This window comes from Eubalaena glacialis, chromosome X (genome assembly GCF_028564815.1).
Source record: "Eubalaena glacialis isolate mEubGla1 chromosome X, mEubGla1.1.hap2.+ XY, whole genome shotgun sequence".
Lineage (NCBI taxonomy): Eukaryota > Metazoa > Chordata > Mammalia > Artiodactyla > Balaenidae > Eubalaena > Eubalaena glacialis.
The window spans coordinates 33,020,507-33,035,971 of record NC_083736.1 but is presented as its reverse complement, the minus strand read 5'-3'; the positions used below and the strand labels follow the sequence as shown (position 1 = coordinate 33,035,971).

Here is a 15,465-nt window from a genome sequence, read left to right as displayed (position 1 = left end):
CAGCAGTGAGAGCACTGAGTACAAGTCCCAACCACTGGACCGCCAGGGAATTCCCTGATCTGCATTGCTATCAAGAGTTTTTCTTAATTCCTTTAGCATTTTTATTACCTCCTTTTTGAACTCAGGGTATGGTATACTGGAGAGGTCTGTTTCATTGTTTGTTCTTTCAGGGTACTTCTCTTGTTCTTTTAATTGGGAGTAGTTCCTCTGCTTTTTCATGTTATTGAACTTTCTCTGACTCTATGAATTGAGGAGAAACAATTATCTACTATGGTCTTGAAGGGCTGTTTTTATGTGGGAGCATCCCTGTGTAGACTGTGTGGGTCCAATATTTTTGGTGAGAGGGCTGTTTTTGGTATGGATACCTGCCATGTCTTTCCTCAGAGTGTGCTGGCCATTGTCCCCTTGATAGGGGGTGTGTTTGGCTTTTGTGGTATCTGCACTGGATGTTGGGCAGGGCATCCTCTTTGGTCTGTGGCTGTCAGAGCCTTATTGGGGGCAGGGTCTGCTCCCCAGTTTTTGAAGTAGAAGCCCCCAGATCCACTTCTAAGCTGTGGTGTGAGGTAGGCAGGACCAGAGTGCTCCTGTTGGGAAAGGAGCCACTGTGTATTCCTTCCCAGGAGCTGTCCACTGGGGACATGTGATTCTGTGATACCATCCACCACCCAGTGTGTGTGTCCACAAGGTCTGCTGCTGCTGGCACCGCCCCTGGACCTGCCCACACTGTGGGAGCCCTGATAATCGGCTTGGCTGTCAGTTCCACTTCCAGTGTATATGGGCACCCAAAGCCCACCACTGCCAGAGCTGCACCTCATTGGGAGCATGCTGAGAATGGCACTTCTGTGGCAGACCCGCACTCTATCTGGTGTGCACCAGCAACGGTGGCCCAGACCACGCACTAGGCCGTTCAGGTTGTCTCCATGCAGCCAAACCGAGTCCTCTCCACAGATCTGTCCTCTGAAGCCTGAGGTTCAGCACCCAGCTGCTGCGTGCACCAGCAGGCACATGTCTTGGCCTGGGAAGAGTGACAACAATGTGGCAGCCATCAGTGCTGATGCCTCTCTATCCCACCTGCCAGCAAGCTAGCACCTGCACATTCCTCTCGAGCAAAGTCCAGGCCGCTCCATTTCCCTATCTGTTCCAGCAGACCTCCTAGCCAGCAAAGGGGGTCCCAGGGCGATGGAACCTTTCCTCTTTCGGAGCTCCCTCCAGGGGCACAGGTCCCATCCTGATACCTTTTTTTTCTTCTTTTTCCTTTTGTCCTACCCAGTTATGTGGGCCTCTTTCTTGTAGCTTTGGTTGTATAAGAGATCTTCTGCCAGCTTTCAGTTGGTATTCTGTGAGAATTGTTCCACATGTAGATGTATTTTTGATGTGTTTGTGGGGGGAGGTGAGCTCCACCTCCTTATACCCTGCCATCTTGACCTCCTCCCCAGGAACTAGATATTACTTTACCTACATTACAGTTACTATGCTGTTGCCAACCTGAGTGCATTCCAAGTGGTTTAATTCTGGGTCTGATTCATTTTCTGTTGGTCTGCTCTATGTGATGCAGTCTCCTCCTCTTTCAAAAACAGCAAAGTATCTAGAAGAGGAATGCTTAAAATACTTTAATAAATACTAGAATCCAACCCGATATACCCATATGAACCCTTCACAAATACCATGGTATGCACTGACAATTTTTTTAATAGCATAATTTCCATTTGAGTGGCAATGCCTTATCATATTAATGAGACAAGCATAAGAAGGTTTATTATGCATCCAAAAGTTTTATGATTCTATAACAAGGTTGACAAAATGTCTGCCATATAAGAAAACAGTAAATATAAATAAGAGCTTTACATTCTCAGTTTTAACATCAGATTTACATATTTTAAAATATATTTCTCATCAACATAATATTCTACACTTTTATGATAAAGACTTTTAAGCACTGCTTTAACTTTAAAGCCAGAACAGAATACTTAATTATCATATCAACAAATGAAGTCTAAATTATAATTTAATTGTTTATCATTTAAACTCCCTATTAACTAACATATTAAAATATATGTGCAAAGTTCCATTTACATGTGTTTTAAAGTCAGAAAAAATTTATATAATCCAGTACCTTAACACTAGCAACTCCAAAATGAACAAGATTGTGTCATATTTTTTTTTAAGAAAAAGTCCAAGGATTCTGCTAAAATATATCTCACCCATGAATAGGGAAAGCACTAATTGATATTAGTTTAGAGTGGGTAACTAAACCAGACACAACCCAAGAGTTGTGTGCCAAGAAATTCATAGAGGAGATATTTCAGTGACAGCTTTGCTGTTAATGACACTGAAGCTACTGCACACCAGCCAATTGCAAATGTGCAGGGCCACTGCTCCTGATGGCATTAGAAATATAACTACTATGTCTTTGGAAACACGATCATGTTTCATATGGAAAAGGGTGATATTCAGAATAGTTAGCTTCTAATGCTAATAAATCCTCCAATGTAAAAGGGAACTATAGAAAAATAGATAAATAGCATAGGACCCCGAAGAATCCTGACTATGCCAGGTATTAACCCTTTGGTTACTAGGTCTTGAGTAGGTATGAAGTCCAGAGGGAGTGGGTAGACAGCCCAGGCATAAGGTGTGGGCACTAAGGACAGAGGCTAGTTACTGACTAACAAAGAAGTATGTCAAGATTTTATCCACTGGCAAATACATACCATTTTGTGTCAGTTGAAAACCATCCCTGAGTTTAGTTCACTGTCCTCTACCAAACATTGCCTATATGATTCTTACTGTGCATCTCTAATTGGTCCTTCATTTGGAACATAATCCACTAAAACACTGAAGCCTTACTATATAAGTAATGGATTTTCACGACTCAAAAATAATTTTATACAAGTTTCTTAGTAAACTGGTCATGTAAAAGCAGTAAAAACTCTGGTTGATAAAGTTGGTTCTCATAGTGGTGCAGGTTACCAACACTGAAAGTACTATACATGTAAACCAAATTTAACAATTAAATAAACAGATGGAAAATGATGGATACAGGTCTCTTATTGTTGGACTGGGAGGTTACAGAAAAGCAATGGGGAAAGGTTAGAATGACTCGTGGTATTGGATTAGAATTGAAGGTACCAGAAAGAACTCATGTTTTAGCTTAATATAGATATGGACGGATATATACACAAGTATTTATAGGGATGTATATGTGTAGGGGTTCGTATACACACATATATTTCCTTGCTCTGTCAGCTGAGAGGGCCTAGAAGCATTGACACCCCAGTTGCAATAAGCACACCTGGCACCCATTCTCCAAAAAATAAAAACATTCTCAAACAAAAGGAACCAGGACTCCTTGGAGAAATGGCCAACTCTAGGCTTGGGACAAGAAATATACACAGTGACTGTGGACCATATTGCAGTGATAGAAATTATGGAAATTCTTAGAAACAAACACAAAGATAAGGATGTGTCAAAGGGACAAAGGAATCAAAAAAAAAAGACTTCTCAATAGACAAAGCTGGAACAATTTGAGCAAGAAAATACAGAAAGTAGTATAAAATTATAATCCAATGTATAAAATAAATATCCAAGAGTCCACAGTCAATGGACTATGGTCAAATAAATAAAAAAAGATCATAGTCAATGGTCAAATAAATAAGTAAACTAAAGAAAATAGACAAATCTCCTTTGCAGAACAATTTCAAATAATTTATGTGAATACTCAGGGCTCTCAAAGAGGTAGCACTTAAATCCCACTCCTTAAGTGGAGGCAGAGTGTAATGACTTCATTCCAAAGAGTACAGTACAGAAAGGGAGGAAAAGTAACTCTGGTGGAGAAACCTGATAAACAATATCTCAGGTAAGTGATCAATGTTAACATTAAGTCGTGCTGATAGCATGTTCCCTTGATATGATGGGATGATAATGGTATTTTACCTCAGTGGCCTTCTACACCAAAATCTATAACTCAAGTTTAATCATGAGAAACGCATTAGACAAAACCAAATTGAGGAACACCGTACTAAAGAGCTGACAAGTACTCCTCCAAACTGTCAAGGTCATCTCATGTAAAACAAGGTAAGCCTGAGAAACTGTCATAATCAAGTGGAGTCTAAAGAGACATGATAACTAAATGTAATGTGGGATCCCAGTGAGGATCCTCAAAGAGTAAAATAACATTAGGGAAAAATCTGAGGAAATCTGGAAAAAGTAGAAACTTTAGTTAGCAATAATGTATCCATATACGTTTATTAGTCATGACAAATGTGCCATACTAATGTGATATGCTAACAATAGAGGAAACTAGGTGTGAGGGGTATAGGAACTCTCTGTACTGTTTCTAAAACTTTTCTGCACATCTAAAGCTGTTATAAAATTTTATTAAGATAAAAAAGTTAGAAGGAGGCAAAATGTACTAGATATAATAACGTGATTTCAAATCTAGCTTCTCTCATCTAAGAGCTGGTTGAAAGTATAAAAGATAAATAGCCTAATAATGTTTCTGTTTTCTCTGTAATTTGGGGACTATATGCTGTACAACATGGAGTTATTTGAAGGGCAAAGTTAAGTAATACTTGCTTTTGTATTTCATTAGTTTATATACAAAGACAGAATTATCAGTAGCAGAAACGAAATCTACTCTAATGTTATAAAGATATGTATCAAGCCTAAAGAGTCCCACAGCAACATCATTTCTAGTATTAATGTCATTTTCTGCCAAAATGTTTAATCTAATCCCTCCTGACGGCATTTTCCCTTATCCAGTCTTTCTAGGTCCCCAAGCTTCACTAACTTTACTGAGAACCTGAATCACCCAGGGATATTTTTAAAATACAGATGCTGCTGATTCCTTAGATCTGGAGTAGGACCTGAAATTCTCTTTCAAACAAGCTCAAAGTCTGTCCTCAAACTAGCGACCTCAGCAGGCAAATTTACAGGTTCCACCAAAGACTTGCTAAACCAGGAGTTCAGGAGGTGGGACTCAGAAGCTGTTTTAACAAGCCCTCCAGGTAAGTCATATGCATGATAAAGTTTGAGAACCAGTGTTCTAGAGCAAGGGTTCTCAACTTTGGCTTGCCATTAGAAAAATCTGGGAAGCATTTAAAACTTTCGGCACTCTCGGTCACCCTTCAGATCATTAATATCAGCATTTTGGGGTAGCAAGAAGACATTTGTAGTTTTAAAATTCCCCAGGTGATTCCAATGCCCAGCCAAAGTTGAGACCATTTCTCTAGAATGGGAAAACAGTTATTATCTGAACAACCATCCCATATATATGTTTTATATTATCTAGTCAAATAATCTAGAATTCTATCATTTACTTTAAATTTTATTTTCCAATAACTTATTTAGTTCTCTTAAAAAACACCTCAAATTTTTCTTTTGGTCTACATTTACTCACTCGAAACCTGGGTACTAAAATGTAGGGATTATATAAGCTGTTTTCAATATAATGAATATATCTTAAAAGTTTGTGGGATGAAGAAAATAATGAGTTGTAAACCTTCGTGCTCTTACCTCCCCTCTGCTAATTATGAACACTTGATTTGTGTTTGCATTTTAACAGAGAGGCACTCCTAATTCAGGTTACCCTCATGGTACCTGAAACACACAGCTGAAATCAACTCTTGACTTTTCAAAATTTTGAAAACACCCTAGGTTTGGGGTTAATTATCAGAAAATATTATGCTTTCTTTGGAATTTTTAGAATTCTGGTAAAAATAATCACCCAGAGATATTACCTGAGTCCTTTGTAAGGTCTAGCCAAAGTACCAGTCAGGCAGTGAACTTATAAAATAGGAGGAGGCAGAAAGACTTCATTCTGATTATTACATGCTCCTTCAGGATATAATCTTTCCTTCCCTTGTCTACAGTGGAAACCACACTGCAAAATCGGGGATTTCAACATTCTGGCATCTGTTAAACCATGTGATCTTGGTGCATTCCCAAATCAGATACATTTTTCCAACATAAAAACAAACATAAATTCTGAAACACAATGTAAATGATTTGGAGGTTATCCAAAGCACTCCTCACTCCCCATGAATTGCATTCCTGCCTCTGCCCCTTCTTCCCTTCCTGCCCAAACTCTCTGTCTCTATGACAGTGTCTCTTATAATCCAGGGTGGACCCAATAATACTCTCAACAGTAAAAAGCCCATATCTCTATAATAGCCATTGAGATCATTCTGGAAAGCTGAAATACTAATTCTATTACTAATGACAATATTAGAACATTGACTCAGTTATTACAACTAGCCAGGGACTGTTAATAGCACTTTGAAAGGAATTCTCATTAAATTTCACAATAGCCAATTGCTCAAATATATCCTCAGGATGCCTTATCTGTCTGCCACACAGAGCTATCCCTTACTCTCTTTCTCCTTGAACTCATTTATTTTCCTTTTTAGACTCTGATATCATATTATTTACCTATTTATTTGTTGTTGTTTTCTCTGTTATAGCCACTGGAACAGAAGCTCCATGAGGGCAGGGGCTCCTCTCTCTTGTTTATTGCCCTGACTTCAGTGCCAAAAAAAACCAGCCAGGTCTATAGCAGTCAAGAATTAAAGATAGAAGGATGAAAGAAGAGTATGAAAACTAGACCAAGAGAAACTGGAACTGAATAGGAAGTTACAAGAATGCACAGACTCTACATTGTTCACTTCATGCCATAGAAATTCAAAGCAAGAAAAAAGAAATTAAAAAATTTAATGAATAAAGTATATATTTAAAGGATAAATAGCTGATTCAACTAGGCTCAAGCAACAACTTGAGAATATAGTAACACTTTGCCAAGAACATGAAGATCCACGCCTAGACTGAAAGGACTAGAAAACCAGTACCACATCATGAGGCAGGAAAAATAAGATTTTTCAGAAGCAGTTGGTTGAACCTGCAGACAGTCCAAAATCCCAGGCCAAAAAACCACAAAGATACCCATCAGCAATAAAAGCTGACCCTGCAGGAATTCTCAGAGATAGAAGCATGCATGGCTTACAGAAGCAGAAGATTTCCTGAAAGCTTAATGACAAAGAGGAAGAGATGGAAGTGGCCATGTCGAAAAGTGACTCCATGGAACAGGAAATCTCTGAATCCAAGATGTTCAGGAAAGACCTGGAAGCTCAGCTTGAGGATACTTTTGCTGAGGCTTCACAGGAACACAAGCCTCATGAAAGCAGAGAGAACCTCTCTAAACAAACAGAAAGTGAGCCTGAGGTCCCCATAACGAGCCAAGGAGGTTAAATTCCAGGTTCCACTTCAGAATACCAGCAAGAGATTTCTGAAATAAAGTCTGAACTTGAGGAGGAAGTCTTGTTTTATATAAAGGAATGTGTTGGACATGAAATGTTCCATGTCTTAGAAGCCAAAAAAAAAAAAAACCCCCACAAAAACCAAACAAGCAAAAAATGCAAAAAAACAAGGTGTGTGATTCAGAGAGCCATCAGCTTATCCTGCAGAAAAAAAAATAAAATTAAAAGAGAAATAACAAAAGTAAAAACAAGAATGTCACAATGAAATGGAGGAGGCAGAAGACATGGTGAAAGGTGTATTTTTGAAAAAGAAAGTGCAATGAGGTGCAAAGAAAACAAGAAATTACTGGTGAAAATGAAAGGCTTTGACCTGTTGTGGATAACCTAAGAGTTCAAAATACACAATATGAAGTTGAGGTTATGGATTTGGCAGCTAAGAGTAGGCGGCCTGCTGGGAAGCTTAGATTGCAGAAACCATGAATTGATCAGCAATGAGAAAGATGTCCAGCAGTATTTTGAAGCTCTTGTTTCTAAAATGACCAAAGAGTTTGAAACTGAAAAGGTCTAGTCTGGCATCATGAATGCTGGATCCACTTTGGAAAGGCCATCATAGTAAGAAGCTGAGCATGTCTGCAGGGCTTTCAGTCTGCTTTTGAGGTAAGCAACCAGGCCAGGGAACTTGTTCAAAATTAACTGAGAAATGTTTAAATACAAACCTCTCTTCTGGAAGTAAACTAAAGGATTCTGAAACAACAAGGAGAGAATTATTAGATGATATGGAAATTTTGAATAAAACAAGAGATAAATTTAGAATAAATACAGAGCTCAAAATTCTAGATTTTTGTGATTCTATTTTTAACTATTTCAACACTGCATCTCCTGCACTGATTTGAAACTTAGAACTAGCTAAGCTAGTAAGAAACACAAACTCCAAACCCGGAAGTGTCCCCATCAATTTTCATGCCCATAAGCCCAGAACAGCAAGAAGACATGTCTCGGCTGCAGCAAAGGCCAGCTGCTGTGCCACTGTCACCACACAGGCCCTCTTATGGGTTGAACCAAAGCCAAAAGGTCATTGATTTAGCATCAAGTTTTTTTCTAGTCCTACTTGCTGTAGCCATTGCACCTCACTCATGGTTGGACTAATTTAACAAGGCTATCGCTTGGAGGTGTGTATCCCACAAAGACAGTGCTCCCAAGGTCTGTACAACCTCTAGGTAGTCCCAGAGGCCTCTTAAAGTGGATGTGCAGAAAGGCCTAGGAACACCCTACAAAGTTTACCTTAAGGTGCAAAACATACCAGTGTGGAGAAAGGATGACAAAGATTTATGTATTGGTACATAACTGTCTACTCTTTCTGTATGATTTGCCTGAAGGAAAACCCACCCAGCCTGGAGTTACTGTGAGCCAATCTTGTATCTTAGACGTGAGGATTTTTTGATGAGCTTTATCCTCGCTTTAGCTGTTATACGTGATCCGAGCTGATATTCCTTGTATATTCAGGGTGACAGCTTCTCTCTTAAGTACAACTTAAAGACTAGTTCTTTACTAATTCTAACAGAAAATGAGAAAGAAAAGAGGAAATTGGCTAGGTTTCTAGAAGGACTCCAATCTATCCTACATAAAAACAAACTAAAAAATCATGTTGTGCATATTCCACTAGAAGCCTATGACAGGATACTGTCTCTTATTAAAGCAATTCTGACACTTGTTATGGAAAATCATCTAAGATTGCAGTCGGTTTAAAGCAAAGTGTGTACATAATAGAGATTACCTGTGATGTGATCATTCAAGCTACTGTTTGTAAGAAAGTGTACCATACTGAACTTTCTCTCCCCAAGAAGAAAACTACAACCCTTTTCTGTTTTTGGAATAGCTTTGTTGCTAGGACTGTTGACTTTAAAAAAATGCACAACGTGAGAGCTGTGAGTTAAGTTTTATTTGGGGCAAAATGAGGGCTGCAGCCCAGGAGGCGAGGGGAGGGGCCAGGATATATAGGAGTTTTGCAATAAAGAGCAGGTAATTGGGAAGGTCAAACGATTATTGTTAAATAAAGAAAACCAGATATCTCAAGTTAAGGAATTTAGCGCTTTTCTATGTATGGGAAGATGCAAGAGTCTGGACTCACTGAAATCATTCCTCTGATATGCACCTCAGCTATCTGGGGCCTGTATTTTCACACCCTGAGTTTCCTCAGGGCTCACCGCAGGGAGTGGCTGCAGTCTGATGGTTGCTAGATGGCAGGTATTCTTTTCAGCCCTGAGTTTCCTCAGGGCTCACCAGCTCACGCTGGAGGGTTGCAATCATTGGTGACTGTGACATCCTTTGTTTATTGATATGGCAGGAAATATTCCATTTATAAACATTCAATTTATCAGGACCATGCTCCATTTTATCCATACTCTTCCTCTGAGGCAGTGGAAGGGAGCTTTGACATCAAGCTTCCAGAAATAAAGGGCTGCCTAGTCATCCTAAGCTCAACACGTAGGAAGAGTTCTTCAACTTGTCTGCTTGTAGCAGTGAAATGCCTGATCTTTTGCTACGAAATCCATAGAACTAAACCTTCTCACAGACAGTTCAATGAAACTGTGGCTCCAGGAACTGTACAGTGCACGACAATGTTCAAGGAAAAGCTCTGTGTTGGCTACTCTTCTGGGTTCTCTCTGTTGAGTATCCGTGAAGATGGGCAATCTCTAAGCCTGGTAAATTCCAGCAGCCCCTCAGTTATGTTCCTCTCCCTGTAATCTTTTGATGACATTTGTTCTGTGGAGCTCAATAATGAGGAATACCTATCCCATATGCTTCAGCCATATGGGATTGCACGTAGACTTACATCAAAGGTCAAGTATGCAGGAGCTAATATGGCCCTCAAACTATAGTTACTTATAGTTACTGCTCTCCCCATGTCACAGTATACAGTGAGTGTGATATCAATACACCTTAATGATGATGTTAAGACTATGGAATGGGTCCAAATAACTGGTCTGAGAAGGATAAGACCACTAAACTCTTAATGTACCATCAAACCTCCTCAACTGTGAGCTTCCATGCTTAATCTACTTTAAGAACAAGTCCTCTGGAGATGTTAAGGGTGTCAGATACTTGCAAAAGTTCCAGAGCAAGACAGATTACAACGTGGGTGAGCAATGCCTAGAGACCCAGAATGAGCTCCAAAACTATATCAACCTAGCCAATTTCAATTATATGACTCACACACGGCCCAGAGATGGAATGCAAGTCCTCATAGCTCTCATTCTGAATGTTTCGCTTCCCTCACTGGAGGAAAGGCTAGATCCTGCTCCAGCCAATCTTTCTCAGTAGACTCAGTCCAGAAAAAAAAAAATGTACATTTCAAGGTTCTCATTGAATGGATCAGAGATGGGAGTGGCCACACCTCTGAGAAGCGTGTCTCATCCTGACCAGGAATTTGACAAAGAGCTTCATTCATATTCCAACAAACACTCAACTCCAACCCCAGCAGCCCACTGAGCTCCACCCTTCCCTAGAAGAGCCAGCTCCCACTAGAAGGCCTGCAGCAGTTGTCCTGTGACACCTGAAGCTCCTTGATCTATGGCCCCTCATGGTCAGGTCAGTGCCAAGGCTGATGTTGAACCTTTATTGTTGTTTAAGGAAATGTAGAATTGATTTGTAAATATGAAAAGGAAGAAAATATTTATTATATTATTGTAATGATCAGCTTTAGGTCATATTGTTCAATAGTGGTAGACAAGATCCATTCTTCTGCATAGCTACGAGGCAACACTGTTACGTTTGCCCTTGAAAGGCCACCGTTCAGTCTACCTCCTATTCAGAACAAACTGAGATACCTATTAGGGCTTGTGCTCAACTATGCCTATGGATGATTCCATGTCTCATTTGAAGGAAACTTTTTTATATACAATGTGGCCTCTCTGGATAATGCCTCAGGCAATATAATTTTTCCTATTTTCTGAAGCTATTTTCCTGAAGTCTTAGGAGAATACAAAAGTGTTTACTGTTCTCATGAACACTAGAATTTTGAAGACAGAGCAATAGAGGTCAGTTTGTGGTATTTTTATTCACTTAGCTATTGCATATTAAGCTGCAGAAGTCTTTCTACCAATTCTTTAGTCATGGGTAGAGGCCCACCAACAGTGGGCTTTATAGTCATCCCTACCTCCTAGCCTACTCTTCTGGGTCCCTTGCGTGTATCTGTCCATCCTTCATCACAATCAGGAAGTTTCACTACTACTTGCTATTGGGAAGTCTGGCTGCATTCTCTGCTTCTCAGTCACTCCCAGAGCTCCTGATTTCTGTCATAAAAATACCCATTCTTAGCCAATGAATATCCCAGGGGTCTTAGAGGACTCCTGGGGCTAGAAGGTGGCCAGAGCCCAAGGGAGTCATGAAGCAGATGATGGGACATTTCACTACCCACACTGCTCCCTGGTCCCTGGCCGTGAATGAAGATGCCATGATTGATAACCCAGCACTGATCATGTGGAATCAGCTAGCATACTCCTCTGTATTTCCCCATAGCCCTTGGTCAGCAGTGATATTCCGCACATGTATTAATATCATCCCTCCATGTATTACATGTTTAGTAATCAGATTTTTTACCATATCTCATTAAAAGTTGGTAATTTACGAGCTTCCCTGGTGGTGCAGTGGTTGAGAATCTGCCTGCCAATGCAGGGGACATGGGTTCGAGCCCTGGTCTGGGAGGATCCCACATGCCGCGGAGCAACTGGGCCCGTGAGCCACAACTACTGAGTCTGCGCGTCTGGAGCCTGTGCTCCGCAACAAGAGAGGCCGCGATAGTGAGAGGCCCGCGCACCGCGATGAAGAGTGGCCCCTGCTTGCCACAACTGGAGAAAGCCCTCGCACAGAAACGAAGACCCAACACAGCCAAAAATAAATAAATAAATAAATAAATAATTTTTAAAAAAACAAAAAAACAAACAAAAAAACCCTCACATTATTTAAAAAAAAAAAAAAAAAGTTGGTGATTTACTGTGGCCAGCAGACACAGCTTGTTATCTGTGGCCTCAGGACCTCTGAGCAACTGTGAGGACAGTGGGGTGTCATTTTCTTAAATTTGTATTTTCTTAGGATTTTCTCTGCTCTCCAACTGTATAGCATGTGCACTTACCATGACTAGGCACTGAGTGATGCGGGTGCCATCACTTCTGTGCCTGAAAGCGCTCCGCACCTGGCACTTGCCTGCCCTATCCTGATCTACTGGACCGTCTGTGGGTCTGGCATGTGTTTAGGATTCTAGTTTTTACTTTTTAAATGTAAATTGTGTTTTTGTAATTATTGAATCATGCAATCAATTTTAAACAACTTACCCCTCAATAAATCAGCAGACAACAGTTTAAGTTAAAGCAGTTAATTTTTTTAAGTAATCACTTATATAGATATATATAGATATATAGATATAGATATAGATATAGATATAGATATAGATATAGATATAAATTGGTGGCTGCCTCATTCTTTCTCAAGCTCAGAACCATGCAATAGCTCCTCATTTCATTCATGGTAAAAAATCCTTAAGAGAGCCAGCCTCAAAGTCCCTACAGGGTCCAATGCTCAGTTATCTTTCTAACCTTTTCTCCTACTTTCCTCTCTCTTTGTTCATTCCACTTATGCCACACCAGCCTCCTTATAACATCCCCCTTGATGATCTCATAACAACTGTTCCCTCTTTCTGGAAGACCCTTCCACCAGATATCTGTCTAACTTATTCCTTTTCTTCACATCCCTCAGTTCTCATCCTCTTAAGGGATCCCGCCTTACCACTCTACATCATACTGCCAACTACACCCACTCCCTGGCACTCCCCATTACCTTACCCTGCTCCTTTTCTTTTTTCTTCTGGTGTTTATCACTTCCCACATACAAGAAAATTTATCTTTTATTATGTGTACTGTTTATTGTCTGTAATCCCTTTGCTAGACTCTAAGCTCTACAGGGCAGGGATTTTTGTTTTGGTCTCTGATGTAATCTGGGTGCTTAAAACACAGTCTGGCACACAATACACGATAAATATTTGTTGAATGAATAAATGACTCAAATATTCATCCACAATTTCAGATTAATAATTGAGAATAGTGTTACAGTAAAGAAATTTGGGTGACTGAATTGGAAACTTGCATTCAATGTTTAAAGCTGCTCTTGACTTTAGCCTGTGCTGAATTGAACACCTGGACATTCTTATTATTCAGCTCCAGTTTAAATGTTCATCACTTATCCAAAGCACCTGTCATTACAGACGTAATGTAATTTCCCAAACTATACCTTTTTCCCTAGTTATTTTATATTGATGACTTCATTTTTAAGGAGGCACTGAAGGCCACCTGGAGACATTCAACATGTTCACACCAATGTTATCTACAATTAGAGTAAATTATTTACTAGGACACTTCCCACAAATTTTATCTATATCTAGGAATCCCTGTTATCCTAGTCAAGTAGATATTTCTGGATGCATTCCCTAATTCTTGAGTCTAGTCTATTTGAGGCCTGTAGCAGAAGTCAGACAAAGTCTGGTAGGACAACTGCATTTTTACATTTTTCAAGTTTAAAAACAAAAATAAAACCAAACCAAACCAACAAAAACCAACTGATGAGGGATACCAAACTGGCAGCTGGTGAGCTAAATATGACCCCATCACTGTTCGGCTGGCCCAAGCTTTTAGTTTTTCTTTTAACTTGAACATTCAGTCAGGGCATCTACTTTCCAATTTGCCATTTGCCCTAGGCTACATCACCCCTATTGCTTATACTAGACCTAATATTAACATCTTTGTTATCTACTTGGCCACTTAGCATTTGAATCTAGGATCCCACTTCTCTGGGAAGTTCAAGTGAACAGAATACCCTAAAACTTATAATCTGTAGCCTTCACTCTTTGAGACTTAGAAACTGTATTATATTTCACATAAATCATCCTAGAATAACAAATGAAAATTTAACAAGACCAAATATAGTGAAAACATAACTTAGAATCCATAACACTGGATATACTGTACAGTCTAGGAATAGCCCAAGAGAATAAATTATGTTTCTGTTATTATGCAGCAGTCTGGAAGGAAGTGTAAGAAAAAAGAAAGGGAATTTTGAATTGTTAAAAATATCTGGCCACATTGTTTATGTGTTATCACTTGTATTTAATAATATATCAACATTTATATTAAATCTGGCTTATTTCTTCTAGATTACAAAAACAGAATAAAGGGGCACCAGGAGACCATAAGTAAGTAATCAATAAATAAAAGCTCTAGTCCAGATCAAAGATAAATTACTCAAAAATAATCCATCACTCTCCTCTGATATGCTCTTGCCATCAACATCCCTCCTATCCTTTAGAGCCAGCCTAAGCCTGAACTCCAGCGCAACTTCTGCAACCAAGTTCACTGTCAGATCAAGAACTCATTTCTCTTAAAATGTACTCATGGTCTTTATCAGATAACTATTCTTTAAGAAAGACACATCTTTAAATTTTAATACCAATATTTAGCACTCAAATTTAGTATATAATTTAGGTTACTGTGATGTAATGTGTTGCTTATTTATAATGTAAAATATCATTCAATAATTGGCATTCAAGTAGCTGAATCTCTCCTCAATTATATTACGAACTCCTGTTAGTGAAGATAATCTCTCCTTTTTTAGTACTCTGCAGTACTAGGGACAGTACTAGATACTGCATTATGCATGTTACTAATAACCTGTTTTCTCTGAAGTTTAACTCCTTGGTATTGAGTCAAGGTAGCTTGAATTTCCAGAATCTGAGGGATGTAGATTTTCTTGGGGATACTGAAATATCCTAGAAGGCTCAGTTCTATCATGTATAAAATGAACTTAGGCTTCCTCAACTTTGAGATATTAAAGAGGATAAAGGACTGCAAATAAACAGAGTAAAATCAGAATGGAATTCTCTTAACTTTTACTTACAAAACAAAAAAGAGCATTATGTACTTAGACTTCATATTTGGAGAAAAGATCCATCAAGAGGTTGAACTGGTTCATTTCTTTAACCAAAATTTTATTTAATTACTGGAAGATAACACCAACACATTTCACAGAACTAATGGAGCCACACTTTATCAAGAGGTGCTTAATGTTCCTGCTCTAATGTGTTGAGGAATTCATTGACTTGTGAGGAAACCATTCTACTGATGAATGGTATTGTGAAAGTGCTTTCTTGCTTGAGTTGAAACTTGTGCTCCTT

The 15,465-nt window shown here is 39.2% G+C and overlaps 1 pseudogene; it reads left to right on the top strand.

Moving 5' to 3' along the window:
• The window catches only part of LOC133081754 (serine/threonine-protein kinase MRCK beta-like), a 41,602-nt pseudogene extending 30,798 nt beyond the window's left edge, over window positions 1-10,804 (top strand).
• Window positions 10,805-15,465: the final 4,661 nt, after the last annotated feature.